Source organism: Sus scrofa, chromosome 1 (assembly GCF_054392235.1).
Source record: "Sus scrofa isolate SSC_HxYL_T2T_F1_AM1 chromosome 1, Sscrofa_HxYL_maternal_Yorkshire_Landrace_v2.0, whole genome shotgun sequence".
NCBI classification, from domain to species: domain Eukaryota; kingdom Metazoa; phylum Chordata; class Mammalia; order Artiodactyla; family Suidae; genus Sus; species Sus scrofa.
In genome coordinates this window covers 50,520,685-50,538,153 of record NC_139383.1, presented here as the reverse complement: position 1 = coordinate 50,538,153, position 17,469 = coordinate 50,520,685, and the positions used below count along the sequence as shown (strand labels likewise).

The following is a 17,469-nucleotide window of genomic DNA, read 5'->3' as shown; positions in this document are numbered from 1 at the left end:
CTGGCTGCTACAGCTCCCATTAGACCCCTAGCCTGGGAAAAAGGCAAAAAAAAAACAAAAAAAAAAACAACACAACACTTAAAAAAAAAAAAAAGAAAAGCAGAGAGGATCATACCTTATAACTGGTTAAATCTGACTGTGGAAGTGAATATGCATTAGTTGCCTATTTTTACCAGCATATTATCACAAACTCAACAGCTTAAAATAACACAAGTTTATTACTTTTCAGTTATATAGGTCAGAAACCTGGCAGGCTCAGCTGGTTTCTCTGCTCTGGGTGCAACAGGCTGCAATTGAGGTGTTGGCCAGCCTAGGATCTTCCCTAGAGGCTCCAAGGGACAGTCCACTTCCATGTTCATTGACGTTGTTGGCAGAATTCAGTTCCAGGTGGTACAGTACTGAGTTCCTCATTTCCGTGCTGGTTGTTGGCTAAGAGTTGTTCTCTGCTTCTGGTGGTTACCAGCATCCCTGATTTGTGGGCTCTTTCTTCATCCTTAAAGTAGCCATGGTGGTCCGGTCTTTCTCATACTCCTCTCTCTGACATCTTTTGCCTCATCTTTTTTTTGCCTTCTTTTGCCTTCTTTTCTCTGCATCTGTCTGATTAACTCTTCCATTTTCCTATCCTACTTTTAAGCCTCTTGTTCAATAACATATTGGACCCAGCTGAATAATCTATTTAAGATTATGTAAGGAATCCATTTAAAGACTCGCCATTTCCATCTGCTTAATTTAAATTATATTGTCAGTGTGATGTTTAAACTGTCTTGTACTGGAAAATTAATCAAGAACCTCATTCATTTCAGTTTGCCTTTCTGTGGTGTTGGCTGGACAGCCCATAGGTTGATGAGGCACTATATTTAGCTTAGCACCTAAATCCAGGCTACAAGACTCTCTTAACTATAGATACTGACTTCAGTGAGTTAATAATCCTTTCCCTGCCCTGACGGCTTGCTTTCTAAATGGGATTCTTTCCAATCCCTTACACAGGGAGAAATAAAAGCAATTTAAAATTTGAGACAAGCCAGTATCTGGTTGTTCACACAACACATTTAATCAGGAAACTAAATCTCAAAAAAAATTTGAAAATATCAAGAATTTGGACTTAGACCATCATAGTAACTGAAAATTTCTTTTCTTTCTTTTTTTTTTTTTTGTTTTTGATGGTGAAATAAAGACTGTGATGTGGTAATAAAGTTCTGCCTCTGTGTGTGTGGCTTATTGGCCGTTTTTCTCATTTATGCTTTTCTTAAAGATATAGTACTTGGAGTTCCTGTTGTGCAGGCAAATGAATCTGACTAGTATCCAAGAGGATTCAGGTTTGATTCCTGGCCTCACTCAGTGGGTTGGAAATCTGGCATTGCCATGAACTAGGGTGTAGGTCTCAGACAGGGCTCCGATCCAGAGTTGCTATGGCTGTGGTGTAGGCTAGTCGCTATAGCTCTGTTTTGACCCCTAGCCTAGGAACTTCCATGTGCCATGGGTGTGGACCTAAAAAGAAAAAAAAAAAAAGATGTAGAACTTAATACTTATATATGTTTGTAACTTACTTTTGGAATACTGTATTTGAACTCTATCCCAGAAAACCATTCAGACTTAAAAATGACTTTTCCTCATTATGGCATGATCACCTGGGACAGTGTGGAATGGGGCTGGGGAATGGGAGAGAGTCTGTTTTTCGCTTGCCTAAATTTATGGCCATTTAATTTTGAGGTGACCTTTACTCAGATGTGCCCACCCCACCGCCACCGCTGCCACGGAAAACTACAATCTGTTTTAATCATATGAATGATCTCTGTGAATGCCTTTGAGGGGGGTGGAAATTGACAAAAAGTTTGTATTTTCTGTCCAAGTTGATGTCTAGTGAGGTAGAGACACATTCATAAATGCAGGAAGCCAAGGCAGAGGAGGCCTTGGGGATACAATTGCCCAAAGATCAGCAATGTCTTGGGGAGGGCTTTGAACTTGGACAGAGCGGGGCAGTTTCATCTAGAACTTAGGGAGTGGAGTGACCCCAGTTACCATCTGCATTCTGCATGTTAACAAAATTAAGTGTTTAAAAATTTGTCCATTTCTTCTACGTTCACAGCAACAAAGACAGGGAAACAACCTAAATGTCCATCGACAGGGGAATGGATAAGGAAGGTGTGGTATATTTATACAATGGAATATTATTCAGCCATAAAAAGAATGAAATAATGCCAATTGCAGCTCATGGATGGACCTAGAGATTATTATGCTAAATGAAGTCAGTCAGACAGAGGAAGACAAATATCACATGAGATTGCTAATATGTGCCATCTAATAAAGAATGATACAGGGGAACTGGTTAACAGAACAGAATCAGACTCAAAGATGTTGAAACCAAACATATGGTTACCAAAGGGAAAACATTGCAGGGGGCAGGGGGTATGAAATGGGAGGTTGGGATTGACATATACCCACTACTGTATGTGGAAAGGATGAGTACCAAGGACCTACTGTAGAGCACAGGGAAATCTACTCAATACTCTGTAGTGACCTATACGGAAAAGAATCTGAAAAGGAATGGGTACGTATAACTGATCCACATTGCTGTACCCCCTGAAACTGATAAAACATTGTTAAGTCAACTGTACTTCAATAAAATTTAATTTTAAAAAATTGTGTTTGATTGTCACTGTCAAAACTCTTGTCATCAGATGCTGGTGTAAGGTAAGAGTTCAGATCAATAGAAGCATAGATGTGATTCTTGCCTTCCTGACAGTCAGTTCCAGACACTTTAGTTCCATCTGGGAGGACTTGGAAAATCAGATTCAGGGCATCTTCCTGCTGCCTCTAAATCGTATTCCGACCCTCATACCATTTCTTCCCTTTGTCTTCTTACTCCAATCTGTGCTTGAAAATTATTCAAAGCCAGATTACCTTGTCTACTAGAGATGGAGTCTGAACTACAACTAACTGCTCATTTGCAGGGGCGGGGGTGTTGGGGGGCAGCCATGGCCGAGCATAACTAAACATTGCCGTGCCTTTGACATCATGTCGGAAATTTTGCAAACTGATCAGCATGGTCCAAAATATTCCAGGAAATTTGCAATCCCAAACTGAAGGTTTGTTGTCTCTTTAGGATCTGTGAGCACACATCTAGGAGCAGAGGTGTTTGCTTTTAGGCAACTGTACAGTGAAAGTAATTTTAAATATAAATGGGGTTCTGAGTTTTTCATTTCTTACTGAAAGAAAAGCTTTTTGCTTCTTGCTCTGACCTACTTAGGCTTTACCAAGGAGACTGCCGTACAAACAAGAACTTTCCTTGTCTGCTGTTGAGATGCCAGAAAAATGATGAGCATACAGGTCCATTTATAAAATAAAACTGTTTTAAGCCACAGCTCACAGCATTCTATTTGGGTTTTCCAGACTTCATGTACTTCTGCAACCTTTGAAGAAACATTTTTTTTAACATGTTAAAAATTTCTCTAAATTCTTAAATTTTAGCTATTTTATCATTTTATACTGTAGTTAAGATATAAATAGAAAGAATTAACATATGTGGGGGTGTTACTGGTTTATTTGAATATCACATTAAGAAATCCTTGGAGATGTGTAAAGTTGTGGCTATAAATATGTTGTTTTTAGAGATGGGAATGTCATTCGTGGGTGCTGCACACTCTGAAACAATTTGAATCGGGATTTCCTGCAGTGATATATTTGTTCTACCTAACTTTCCTGGGCTACCAGGTACTGAAAATAAGGAAAGAGTAACAGGAAAGATGAGGGAAATACATATTATATATAAATATACTTATAATGTGTAATATAAATATACAAAATATACATATTATGTACATAAAAAACATGTTTTTTTCCTTTGCTAATGAGGCTGTAACTATGAAAAAGAAAAGTTGGCAGACTATGTTGAGATGAATCTCATGTGTCTTGAATCTCGGTGGAAACATTCTGGCTTTAGAATCTTCTATCTGCAGTGAAACACGTTATTCATTGTGCCACTGGCCCTGTTGTTCTGGTTTTAAAGTCTTAAATTTTGATGATGAACAAATTTGATTTGGCTCTATATTATTGGCTCACTCAGTATAAATCATTATTTATTTTTTTTTTTTTTTTGTCTTTCTGCTATTTCTTTGGCCGCTCCTGCGGCATATGGAGGTTCCCAGGCTAGGGGTCAAATCGGAGCTGTAGCCGCCGGCCTACACCAGAGCCGCAGCAACGTGGGATCCGAGCTGCGTCTGCGATCTACACCACAGCTCACGGCAACGCCGGATCGCTAACCCACTGAGCAAGGGCAGGGACCGAACCCGCAACCTCATGGTTCCTAGTCGGATTCGTTAACCACTGCGCCACGATGGGAACTCCAGTATAAATCATTATAACTTCACCCTATCTTCTCTAGTATTTTCTACAGATTACAAAAACATCTCATTAAATAATACCTTAGCAATAATTTAATAATACCTGACACATTTTGAGTATTCCATGTGATGAGCATGTGTAAAGTACTTTAATGCATTACATAATTTAGTCCTCAACAACCCCATGCAATAGTTTTAATCCTATTTTGCAGATGAAATTATTCATGTACTATGAGGTTAGGTAACGATTATAAAGCTAGCAAACTGTCGAACTGTGATATAATAATAATGACTAAGATTTATATAGCATGTTATGCAACACACTGAATCTTCACACCAACCTAACAATAGGGGAGAGAAAAAACATGTGAAAAAATACTGGAGCCAGTGTTTGAACCTTGTCAGTTTGACTCCAACTCGAGTATTAACGATGATAGTAAGATATAAAAGTGTACTATCCATTATGGTTGCCACTAAGCCACATGTCACAATTCAGATGTAAATTAACTAAATTTTTTTTAAAAAAAGTTCAGCTCTGTATTCACACTAGTTGCATTCAAGTGTCCGGTAGTCATGTACTGTACTGGACAACAGTTATCCTACTGGACAGCACAGCTTACAACATACTTCTGTCACCTCACAAAGTTCCCTTGAACAACGCTGCTCTATAGCCTTTATATCAATGTTTGCCTGATAAAATTTTAGTAAAATTATGTGAACTCCAAGAAGAGATTTGCGAAACACAAGTTTTATTGCCAACACATGAACAAATCATCGTTTGGGGTGGACTCATTTAACTGATGGATCATCTAATTAATTTTATTTTTATTCTTTTTATCATAAATTCCATATGGGAAAACTTTCTGATTTTGTCCCTAAATTCTGGAAATTCAGGTCCTTATTTTGGATCTGTGACTCTTTTTCTGGGGGCTACATGACTTACAATCACTTTTCATTTGGGAATAATAAGTGGTAAAAATATTTTCAAAGAGAGAAGAGGTGCAAGAGACTATTAAAAATACACTCTAAAAATTGGAGCTCTTCCAAAAAATAAATTTACAGATTTCTTTGCTAAGAGGAATAATGCTATTTAAAAAAATGAACCATTTTCCCCACATTGCATTCTGTTCAGTCATTTGAAACATACCTTGTCTTTTCCGTGGTGTACATAGCTCTATCTTAAGGCTGTTTTAAGAATAAAATAATCAAGAATAAATGTAGATGTTCTTTGTAGATGTTTTTTATTGTAGATATTCTTTGAATATTTTTGTATTTTCATGTATATCTAAGTTGGATTTTTCTCTCAATTTTTTTGACTTTAAAATGAGAAAATGCTTCTTACTGCTTCAATACTGATATTCTGGATACCTACTGGATTTGTTCCAACTTATAACGGTGCTCTGAATGATAATTTCGGAATTGATTGGATGGATTTCAGAGGGAAACCTGTTTCTATGGCAACATATTGGATTTACAGACTGAAAGACTCCAAATAGCATTAACTAAAATTGCAAAATGCACAAGATGAGCCCCCTCCTTCCCTAGAAAATTCATTAAAAGAAAAAAAAAAGACTAGAGCAGGTTGAACCCAATTATCCAGGCACCTATATGTTGTCCTACCCAGCCCTAGAAATAATCAAGTTTGTAGCCAATATGTGCTCTCTGAGGGGAGGGGTTTCCTTATCAGGGCAGTATGTGAGTGCCTGGACCAGAAGTTAAGGTAGGTTACTTGTGGGATCATCTTGCCAGAGGCATGAGCTAGGCACAGAGGTCAGAGGCAAATCTAAGAGTTGGGGCTGGGAGGGAGTAGTTCAGGCACCAGAGCATGTACAAGCCTCAAGAGAAGGACTGGATTCAATGTGGAGAGACCACTGGGGAGCAAAAGGTAAAACATGGGATGATGTGGGACTGGGGTGGTGAATGTCGTTTCTGGGAAAGATGATGTTGTGCTGAGTAGCCTTGGAAGGTAGAGATAATATCTCCATCTGGAGGAAGGTCAAGTCTCTTTACTGGATCCTAAATTCTCTTGCAGCATGTCTCCCTATATGTGCAGACATCACCTGGCATACTTCACATTCCCCAGTGGAAACTGGAACTCAGGGCCCTGACACAAATGCAGATACTCTGGCTATGAATAGTAAACTCTCCTTTGTCTCTGAACCAGGGATCTCGTGTCTTCTGCCAGCATCTATGAATCTACCACAGTCTGTCTTGTTAGCTTGCAAGAAGGGTAAAATTTCAGACCTTTGACTATTCTCAACAGTCAGTATGGTTTGGAAATGCTCTTCATCTTCCTCATCTGGAGCCCTGAAGAACTTAAAAGATAAAGTATAGCACAGGGAACTCTACCCAATATTCTGTGATAATCTATATGGGAAAAGAATCTGAAAAAATGGATGTGTATATATGTATAACTGAATCATTTTGTTGTATAGCAGAAATTAGCAAAACATGGTAAATAAACTATACTTCAATAAAACTTAAAAAAAAGATACTATTGTCACCAAAGACACCAACAAACATAGCTTCAAGCACTCTATGCTCTCCTCACTGCAGGGGAGGTGCTGAGGTGGGAAGAGCCCTTGACCCTTTTGCGTAGGATTCTGGCATCTCTTGCTGGTCTGTTTTCCAATGTCTCTAGGATAAAGCACAGAGAGATAAAAACTGTAGTTGGACAAATGTAAAAGGGTTTTGTATTTAATAATAGTGCCTAGTTTTAATCTTTCTGTCATGTTTGTATATTACGCAGTATCATTATATAAACATTTTGTCATGTTGTTTGGATTGCTTAATTTTTGTCATCTGTGGCTGCTACCATCTCACACCTACTTTGAATTGAGTTTGAGTTTTTCTATGCTTCTTTAGATTTGGTTAGTGTGAACTACCATGTCATATATATTATAGGGCTTGCCTGAGTGTGACACTTTGATGAGCCCCTCCTAGGAGACTGTCATGATGCAACTAATATTCAGGATATGGAGAAAGTGTTTATGTGGCAACAGAGAAGATTGGAATTTTAAAGTCAAAACTTTCTAGGTAACAGGAAAGAAATGTTATTAAATTTAAAATTATTTCCTGTTTTGTATCCTTGAAGAGGATCAAAAAAATAGATATGATTCATAGGTTGTTGCTAGCAGATATAAGACGTTTTTGAGAATCTTTCAACCCGGTTTTGGCTTGTTTTGCCACTGATGAGAATTCTGAAACACTTGGTGCAGGATTCTTCCAGATCATCTCCTCCTCTACCTCACACCATTACAGGTTCACACAATGTCTAAGTTTTCTGGGGAAAAAGGATGTGTGTAAAAATTTCTATAAAATGGAAATTGTAAAAACCAACTTCCCTACTCAACAATTAGATTGAGGGTTATTTCAGTTCTCTCCATGTTCAAGTTCCTTTTTAACAATGTGATTTTTCAAAAAATACATGAATTGGAGTGCTCATTGCGGCTCGGAAGAAATGAATCCGACTAGGAACCATGAGGTTGCGGGTTTGATCCCTGGCCTTGCTCAGTGGGTTAAGGATCCAGTGTTGCTGTGGCTGTAGCGCAGGCTGGCAGCTGCAGCTCTGACTCAACTCTTAGCCTGGGAACTTCCATGTGCTGCAGGTGTGGCCCTAAAAAGATGAAAATAAACAAAAACCTGAATTTATCATTTTAATTTGCAATTTCATTCATACTATAGAAATACAAGAATTCTAATGACACTGGCAATTAACTTGTCCATTTGTGCTCAATCTTCTCTTGCTAATGTATAATGATTGGTGCAGAAAAGAGCAGAGCATGGGTAAATAGGAAACATGACCTGAAATTTATAATTGAATATATGTGTTGTCTTGCACTGAATTTGTGTTTGGAAATAATGCTGAGATGTTAACCTTTGAATTGAATATTTGTGCAAAAGGACTGTTTAGTTATTTTAGGGGTCTTTCTGTTTTTATGGCTCAATTCGTATCACTGTTGAGAATGACCATCTCTTTTTGAGTTCAGTGAATAAAGTGAATCTTGCATGTTACTTTTTTCTCCACTGATGACGAAACAGAATATAAATGAATAAGGAAGTCATCTGTATATCCATCAGCCAATTTTACAAGTGGGATGAACAAATCACACACTATATACAGAATAGATAGCCAACAAGGACCTATTGTAAAGCACAGGAAATTATACTCAATATTTTGTAATAACCTAGAAGGGAAAAGAATCTGAAAAAGAATATATCTGAATCTATATTTGTATAAAACTGAACCACTTTGCTGTACACTCGACAATAACATAACATTGTAAATTGTAAATTAAATATACCTCAAAAAAAAAAAAGATCTTTATGGAAAGTAATGAAATGTGCTCTGTCAAGGATTTCTGAGAAAAAGATGGATGGAAATGGTATCCCAAAGATATTTTATTAAACTATCCCAGATGTCAGCAGTGCTGTGTAAGACCCATATTGGAGACTTTGGAAATAGTTGAGACCTTGACCTCTTTAGGTCTGCTTCTTGATTCTGCCACTTGTAAATCTGGTTGTCTAACCACATTTAAGAGCATTTTAATTTTTTAAATTGCTGAACAACCTTAAGATGGTGTAACACAGGAGTTCCCATCGTGGCTCAGTGGTTGACGAAACCGACTAGGATCCATGAGGGTGTAGGTTTGATCTCTGGCCTCGCTCATTGGGTTAGGGATCCAGCATTGCTGTGAGATGTGGTGTAGATTGCAGACATGGTTTGGATCCCAAGTTGCTGTGACTGTAGTGTAGGCTGGCAGCTGTAGCTCCTATTCTAGCCCTCGCTTGGGAACCTCCATATGCCCCAGGTGTGCCCCCCCCAAAAAAGATGGTGTTAACATAGGTGCCCACATGAAGAAAATTAATTAAGGATCAGCACCAAAACATCTGCCTCTCTTCCATTCTATTGAGAGAGTTACATGGGGATCCTGCAATTGGTTGTCACACATTGTCAATACTCTCATTACCACTGGCTCATGTCAGCTCCTTTTCTCTACATATAGCTACTAGAAGGAAATCTCTCTTGGTGTGCTTTCCCAAAGGTCCACTACAAGGAGGCAGATAATAGGACTGACGTATATGAAGAAATTAGGAGTAAAAAAGAATGTCAAATAAAAGGCAGCAGACATGCACTGCTTTAGGAACATCCTTGCCATTATGTTGGGTCCAAAAATATACACTGATTTTTAACCCAGATTTAAATGTATGTTGAGGACAAATATACATAGCTAAGATCTAAATTACAAATCAACAGTTCTTTCCCTGTTTTGTAAACATACAGGATAAATCGATATACAAAAATTTAAGCAATAAATGGTATTTGTACTAGATTTTTTTTTTTTTTCTTTTTAGGGCTGTACCCATGGCATATGGAAGTTCCCTAGCTAGGGGTTGAATCAGAGCTGCAGCTGCTGGCCTACACCACAGCCACAGCAACACAGGATCCAAGCTGCGTCTGCAAATTACACCACAGCTCATAACAACACTGGATCCTTAACCCACTGAGTTAGGCCAGGGATCGAACCCACATCTTCATGGATACTAGTCAGGCGTTACTGCTGAGCCACAAAGGGGACTTCTTGTACCAGACATTATTATTCACTCTAAGGAGGAATAATTAGGAACAAAATATTTCATACATATGAATAGAAAATCCTTTTCGCCTAAAGTCATGGCAGTTTATTTGAATACTTGGAAAGATGTTATAAAGAAGCTTATGAATCTGACTTTAGGCAATCTGTAATCCACCAAGCAGCTGCAGGTTGACTTGTTTATGCTTGTTATTTGATTAAATTCATCTATATGCTGATATTTTGATTATTATTTCCACTCTTCCTCCACGTTTTATTACTTAATTTTGCTTTAGCTCTTATAAAATCTCTATGTGGTTCTTCTTCAAATATATTATAATTGATGGGCTTTAGAATGCTAGAGGCAAGGAGTGCCAGAGATTGGAATCTCAGCCCTACCAGCCACCAGTGTGGTCTTCGTCACTTAATTCATCAGAGCCCCAATTTCTTTATGGTATAATATTGGGACAAGGACAATCACCTTCATATTGCTGGATGGATTCCAGATAACACGTATGAAGCATGGTGGCAGTTCCCATAAGGGGGCTGGTGGATCAATTGTCCCTTTTGGGCATATACAGTGACTGTTACCAGGAAGGAACAGCTGGCCCAAAGGATGGCTCCAACAGATCAAAGTCCACTCCAGGCTGGATTCTGACTCTGGTTGTTTTTTAAAGTAAACAACACTCTTGATTTTCTTGGGACTGGGGTGGGAGGGTGGTTCCCAGCACACCAGACTTTCAGTGCTAAAACTGGGACAGTCCTAGGAAATCTGGGATGAGTTGGTCACCCTAGATATTTGGTTTATATATCATTGAGGATGAACCTTGAATTCTTTGCAAAAATGATGTGCATGGTATGACATGGACCTGACCCTGGAGGTTTCATAGGACAAAGTGACTCAAACTGAGAGTCATGAAAATGGGGTTTCACTCGGTGCACTGCAGGAAAAAAATGCTTGCCTCTTGAGGAAGGGGTCTCAATCTCATTGCCTAGCCTGAAAATGGAACCAACCAGGAAGAAAGGAAACTGCAAATAAGGCCAAGCACTTGAAGAGAGACCACAGCTGTAGCTGCTCATAATTAAAACTTTGACATGCAGTTTCTCATAGTTTCTTCTTTCTAAATTGGGGTAAGCTTCAATTTTCACTTAGTAACTTAAAGGTGAAAGGTTTTGTTATTTTATTTTATTTATTATTTATCATTTAAAAATTTTGTTTAGGATCACACCTGTGTCATATTGAAGTTCCCAGGCTAGGGGTCGAACTGGAGTTGCAGCTGCTGGCCTACCCCACAGCCATAGCAATGCTGGATCCTTCACCCACTGAATGAGGCCGGGGATCAAACCTGCATCCTCATGGAAACTAGTCAGGTTCATAACGCACTGAGCCACAATGGGAACTCCGGTTTTGTTATTTTAGATGTGAACAACTATATTTAGAGCACCTGAACATTGCTCTAGTCCCGACCTGAAAGCTAGGAATTGAAGCAAGGAATAACTCTTCAGACCTCAAAGCTTCCATCTATCCTGGCATTCAACGCCAGGGTTTTACAATCTCTTTGACTAAATGTTTCTATAAAAATGCTGTGTCTTGTCTTAATTACTTTCCACAGAATATGCTTCTTTGCTTTCTCAGCTCAGAGTCTTATTAGCATGGAAAGATAATTTCCCTCCCAAACAATTTTGCTGTCTTGTTAGCAAGTTTAGTGATGTTACATGAAGCTGGCATAAAGATAACTAGGTCAGGTTTCTTGGTTAGTCCCCTGAGCAGCCCTGGGAGTGCTGTTTTAGTTTATTTTTGTGTGCATGTTTGTAGGAAAAGACTAATAATCCATTCCCAGTAAGCTTTTTCTTTACAAATAGCATATCACCATCTGCTTGTACTGACACCATCCTTGGGTGTCTGTTCTTCCTGCCAGATGGGTGACAGTGACCCACCATGTTTACTTTTGTATCTCAGAAGCCTATTTCATGGATGTTTATTAAATTGGATTGAAGTCCTAGGGTATTGCTTTGGGCACTTACTATTTACAACCCTAAGTCATGTCTTCATTTCTCTGCTACATTTGAAGGTCCTAGAGAGTTGGGCATTTGTCTTCCTTCAGGTGTTATTACTATGCAGTGTTCGAAATTGTGGTCCTGCACGTAATTGGTGCTCCCCAAATACTTCTGAAACAGCAATTTCCTTTGTAGAGTACTTTGTACTTTATAAAGATCTCCCTCATTGATGAGCCTGGGTCTCACAGTGAGCCCTTAAGAGAGTCCTCACTGGGCAGAAGAGGAAACCGGCTCGGTGGTTTCAAGACCAACAAAGGGCACCACTAGTGGAACTCCACCACTGGTGGAACTGGGGAACACCGCTTGGGGGGTATTCAAGTCCAAGCTCCCGCTTTCCCTATCGTACTGTCCTGCCTGTGTAAAGGAATATGACATCATCCCTGCAAATGGCTTTTCACATGAGTGATCAGAACAGAACCCCTGGCTGGAGGTTAGTGTGGGAGTGGCCTCATCGAGGAGGTGGGGCTTGCTTGAAAAAGGCTTGGAGGGGACAGTGGAAGGGAGCACAGTCAGGCCCATGGAGAGAAGATGTCATCCATGAAGGAAAAAGTCTTGTATTGAAATTATTTTCTCTTTTTCTCATTTGAGAAAACAGTAGTATGTAGGCTTGGGAGAAAGCATTCATTTTTAAAGGAAACACAGGAATGGCAAGTATACAAATTGCAGTTGAATTTGTTTTTTGGTATAACTCTGGACACGGCAATAGAAATGAATATGGTGGGTTCTGTAGGCAGCACAGCCATATCCTGAGGCTTTTTATAATTTCTCAGTTTCTTTAAACAAAATTCTCTTTGAATGGTTATTTATAGTCCAGTGAGGGTCACCTAACTTGGTGGATTTTCTTTTTCTTTTAAAATAACTACTCTCAATAACACATCAAGGGTCCAGCATTTAGCCTCTGGATATAATAGCAAAGTTATTTATTTCTTGCCTTCTGTATTTATAGTGTGTATATCTATACAGCTTTATTATGGTACAAATCTGTAGCCAAATGACATTTCCCAATACTGTACCAAGAGATAGATTTCTAGTGGTTACTCCTGTGATTCTTGTAACCACAGTTTTATAAGTTCTGGCTTTCAACAGTCCTGTCAGATAATAAAGCTTAAAAGAACATCTACCATGATGAAAACTTTGTGGGGCTGCAATTTCTCCACATCTGCTTGGGAAACCAACCCTATGTAGCAAGTTCTGCTTGGAGAGGCCAGTAATTCTAGGTCATTTATTCTTTTATTGCTTCTTTACTGTTTTGTTCTACTTGACTGGATAGGTTTCAGGAAATCTGCCATGGGCATGCTGATTTCCATTTGGGTTTGTCTGGCTACACGCTGCATTTTCCCTGTCTCCTTTTTGAGCTTCATTCAGGAGCTCATTTCACTGTTCAGAGAGCAACTTCAATTTCAAATCTTTTCCCTGCACACAACACATCTCTGGTCTTGGCTGTGTGCCTTCATTCTGCAGCCTGAAGCCATCACTTAGTATGTACCCAGGATTCTCTTGGACCTTTATTTTGTAAAGTAATGTAGATCTTTACTTACTGATCAGCTTTACCCCAAGGAAATGAAAGCATTGCTAACTACTTATGCCATTGACGACCTTCCTAGGTCTTGACTTTAAGCAGACGTCATAGCCTAATGCTGGTATTAAGGGGGTAAAAATGACTTGTACTTTAAGCGGTGGCATATAATTTGTATGTCCTAGTGAAGACATTGTGACTTTTTTACCCTTGCTCCTGGCATTGGGCACCTGGTGGTTCTTATGTCTGTCTTTTTAAAATTTTTTTGTCTTTTTAGAGCCACACACATGGCATATGGAAGTTCCCAGGCTAGGGGTCAAATTGGAGCTTTAGCTGCCTACACCACAGCCACAGCCACAGCCACAGCAATGTAGGAGCCAAGCCGGGTGTGAGACCTACACCACAGATCACAGAAATGCTGGATCCTTAACCCACTGAACAAGGCCAGGGATCAACCCGCATCCTCATGGATTCTAGTTGGATTAGTTGCCGCTGAGCCACATGGGAACTTCAGGTTCTTATGTCTTGATGGAATTCTCAAACTTGCAGACAAGAAAAAGTTTCCCCTAGAACTGTGCAGCTCTGTAGTTGAAACCCTTTTACTTTTTCCACTGTAGCAAATGGGCTGCTGATTTGTTTTCCAGTGACAACATATGAATGGGATAGACAGCCAATATAGATAGTCATAAACATTGTTAGAGCCCTTATTTATTTACTTATCAAATGTGGTTTAATTATATTAGTTTTCTTAGCCCCTCGATTTGTAATGACACACAAATAATATTTCCAAAAAGTTAAGTCATGCCTTTGACATAATTAAATACATGCCATGCATTTGCATGCCTCTGAGGTTTTGCTCTCATTATTCCAACTGCCTTGCAAGTGGTCCCTGTCCTCAGCCTCTCTCATCATGTGGGTACTTCCTGCCCACCTTTCCTGGTCTATCCTGGAGAGACTGTGGCCTGGAATCACCTATTGCATTAATGCCAGAGCCCTTTCAGCTTGTGGGGGTTCTAAGGTTAGCCCTTAGGACAAAGACTCTTTATCACCTGCCCGGTCAGTTGCCATTGCTATTCCTGGCCTCAGTTGTGGCTTCAGGGCTATTTGAAAAGAAGGAAGGGCAGAAGGCAGGGCTCCTGAGGTGGCCCTTGGTGCCTCTGGAATGTCTACCACGCCTCTGCTGCTTTGTGGTTAGTCAGTTCGTTGTGAGTTTATGGCCCACATGACTTTGGGTGAGAAAAAGAATGTCTTTCAGAAACCATGAGCTGCTGGAAGAATCTCCCCCTGTTACTCAAACGTTCCTTTCTCTGTAGCTGTTTTCTCTTTCGAGGTTACAGCAGTTAGAATTAAAAGCTGTAATTTTGACCTCAAGGCAAAGTTTTTACACCTGGGCTTTGCTTTCTATTTTGTACTTGCCACATCATTGCATTTAAATTTTAGGAAAGAAAATATGTAAGTACTTTGTGACATGCATTTATGGAGGTCGTGAAACGATGTAGAATATGATCACAACTTGTGCATAGGAAAGGAACTGGAAAAAAAAAATCCTGAAATGGTAAAAGTGAGTTGTCTCACTGAATGATTATTTTCTTTTTCTATATTTTCTACTTTTCTATAATGATCTTATTGCTTCTAAAATTAAGAAACCAATTATATCTGTATGTTATATATATATAATTACAAACACATATGTATATATTTGTAAGGAGAAGTTTCACTATTTTTACACCAATGGGTGGTGTTGCCTTTTCTTTGTGTCTGTTTAAGCTTCAGTCAAGAGACTGGGGTACCTCTTTTGTCATCAAGAAACCATGAACTTAGCTCTCTTCCATCTTCACCTGTTCTTCACCAGGAAAACAGGATGGTCACATCTATCTTGTCAGATTGTTGTGAGCTACGAAGGAGATTATGATGATAAATATTCTTGAAAAACCAGAGCATTATGAAAGAGAAAGTTTTATTGATGCTTAAGTGAGCTTAAAGGGGTTATTACGAGCTGGCTTGCATGAGGAAGAATCATGAAGGTGTAGCAAACAGCCAAAGATGTGAGTATGGAAGGGAGGGGAGGGCTTTCGATTGGTTTCCTGTGATATCTCTAGGTGGACTTTCTAGTAGTTGTATATTGTCTAAGAATTTTCAGCCCCTAGCACAAACACATCTTTCGTTTCTAAGGAGATCTCTATAAGCCACCACTTGCTGCAACAGAGTGGGATTGAGTGGGAGAATTTATTGCAGGAGAATGAGTTACAACAACAAAAACATTTGTAGTTGGAATTTACTGAGTTCCAGGTACCATGTTCAGCTCTAGTTTAACTATTATAATATACTTATAAGGTGGATGCTTTGATAGAGATAGAGAAGGATAGTTATAGAGGTAGTTGTAGAAGTCCCAGTAGCGGACCATGGATATAGAGTGAAACCTAGGGAATTTTGGGAGACCAATGTAAGTTAGTAATTGCTCAAGAAAGCCATCAAAGCAGACTTACTTAACTATAAAAGCCATAAATAAAAGCATGAGATATGCCTCAGGCCATTAAGTGAAAGATAAAATGAGGCCTGCAGTCAAGCTCAGTAAGGTCCCTTAGGACCAAAGAGAGGAATTCTAGGGAAAGGTAACATTCCAAAGTAGGATGCCCTCATTATAAGGAAACCTGAGATGATTCAACATATTTTAGCACATGTTACCACCTTCCTGCTGATTTGAATAAGCACCTTGACAGTCCTAGTTTGACCTCATAGGGTCAACTACTCTCTTACCTGATATGAAGGAAGAGCTAGTGATGTAAACCTGATGCCTACTTGAAGAATGAGGAAGAAGGCAGGTTCTCCCCCTCCCCACTTTCCTTGGATTATAAAAATGTAGCCCACCTAATCCTCAGGGCAGAGCCTCCTTGCCTGCCTGCTTGCATCTCTCACAAGTGTCCTATCCTAGTCTATTTCTTGTCTCTTGATGAATTCCTTCTGCACTCAGACACAAAGAACCTAACACCAAGTGAGTGATTCTAATTTTAAAAAAATGTGGGTTTAAGTCCCAACCTGCGTTTAGGCTGGGTTCGAGTCAGAGGTGTTTCAGTTGCACTTTAATTATTCATATTTGCACATGAGGAAACTGAGTCACAGGGAGATTAATTACCACTTCAGTGTTTTCCAGCAGAAGGTGGTAGGGCTGAGATTTGAACCTAACTAGTTTGGAGATCCCACATTCTTAATCTTGGGGATGATCCTGCTGAGGTGTAAGGCTCAGTTTGGTGGCAGTGAGGAGGAATAGAGTGGAAGGCTCACCTCTTGGGAGTTAAATTCAATTGTTCATTTAGCATCATCCTCCTTCAGTAGAATTTCTGAACAATCAGAGTGCACTTTTATTCTGAGAGCAACCCTAAAATGGAATCAATTATAATACTTCAATATATACATATGGAAATTAACCAAGAATGAAATATTTGCATAAAATCAAGGTTGCCTACTTAAGGACTAGAAATCATATTCTAGTCTGATGCCTTAGCTTAGGTTTCAAATTTCAGGATTGCACTGCCACCTAGTGCAGACAAAACATTTTCCCAGAATGAGGAAGCTAGTGAAGGCATGTAAAATTTTACAGGATGCGACATGAGACAATGTTGATTTAACCGTTCTTTTATAAAAGAGAAAGAACAGTGCCAGAATCAAAGACCTTTCTATATATATTGATAAAGGATAACATGGAATTCAGGAACCCACTCTATTTTTTGGTTGATAGATGAAAATAGTAAAGAAGGGAAGGCTTTGTTTCCTATACTTCATTTAATTTCAAGTACGTTTCTTCCTTTTTTCTTTTCTTTTTTTTTTTGGCAGAGCATGCAGAATTTCCAAGGCCAGGGATCAAACCCAAGCCACAGCAGTGAGAACATGGGATTCTCAACCCACTGAGCCACCAGGGAAATAATTATTAAAAAAAAATATTCTGGGAGTTTCCGTTGTGGCACAGTGGAAATGAATCCGACTA

At 39.2% G+C, this 17,469-nt stretch overlaps 1 protein-coding gene and 1 long non-coding RNA gene across 6 annotated transcripts in view; one reads left to right on the top strand and one right to left on the bottom strand.

Moving 5' to 3' along the window:
* Window positions 1-1,126: 1,126 nt before the first annotated feature.
* The window catches only part of LOC146406067 (uncharacterized), a 55,999-nt gene continuing 39,656 nt past the window's right edge, over window positions 1,127-17,469 (bottom strand). Inside the window, exons 3-7 of one of the 5 annotated variants that reach the window (XR_014805089.1) lie at window positions 16,770-16,863; window positions 15,278-15,381; window positions 6,836-6,975; window positions 5,488-5,518; window positions 1,130-3,410 (exon numbers count right to left, since the gene is read on the bottom strand). This is a non-coding gene — a long non-coding RNA (uncharacterized LOC146406067). Of the gene's footprint in view, window positions 3,411-5,487; window positions 5,519-5,564; window positions 6,978-15,277; window positions 15,382-16,769; window positions 16,864-17,469 lie in introns of those variants that run through there. The other 4 variants (XR_014805090.1, XR_014805088.1, XR_014805091.1 and 1 more) reach the window with 4 other exon arrangements.
* COL9A1 (collagen type IX alpha 1 chain) overlaps window positions 5,838-17,469 on the top strand; it is a 119,457-nt gene continuing 107,825 nt past the window's right edge. The window contains exon 1 of the mRNA XM_084958774.1: window positions 5,838-6,225. The gene's annotated coding sequence lies outside the window, so the exon portion shown is untranslated. The remainder of the gene's footprint in view (window positions 6,226-17,469) is intronic.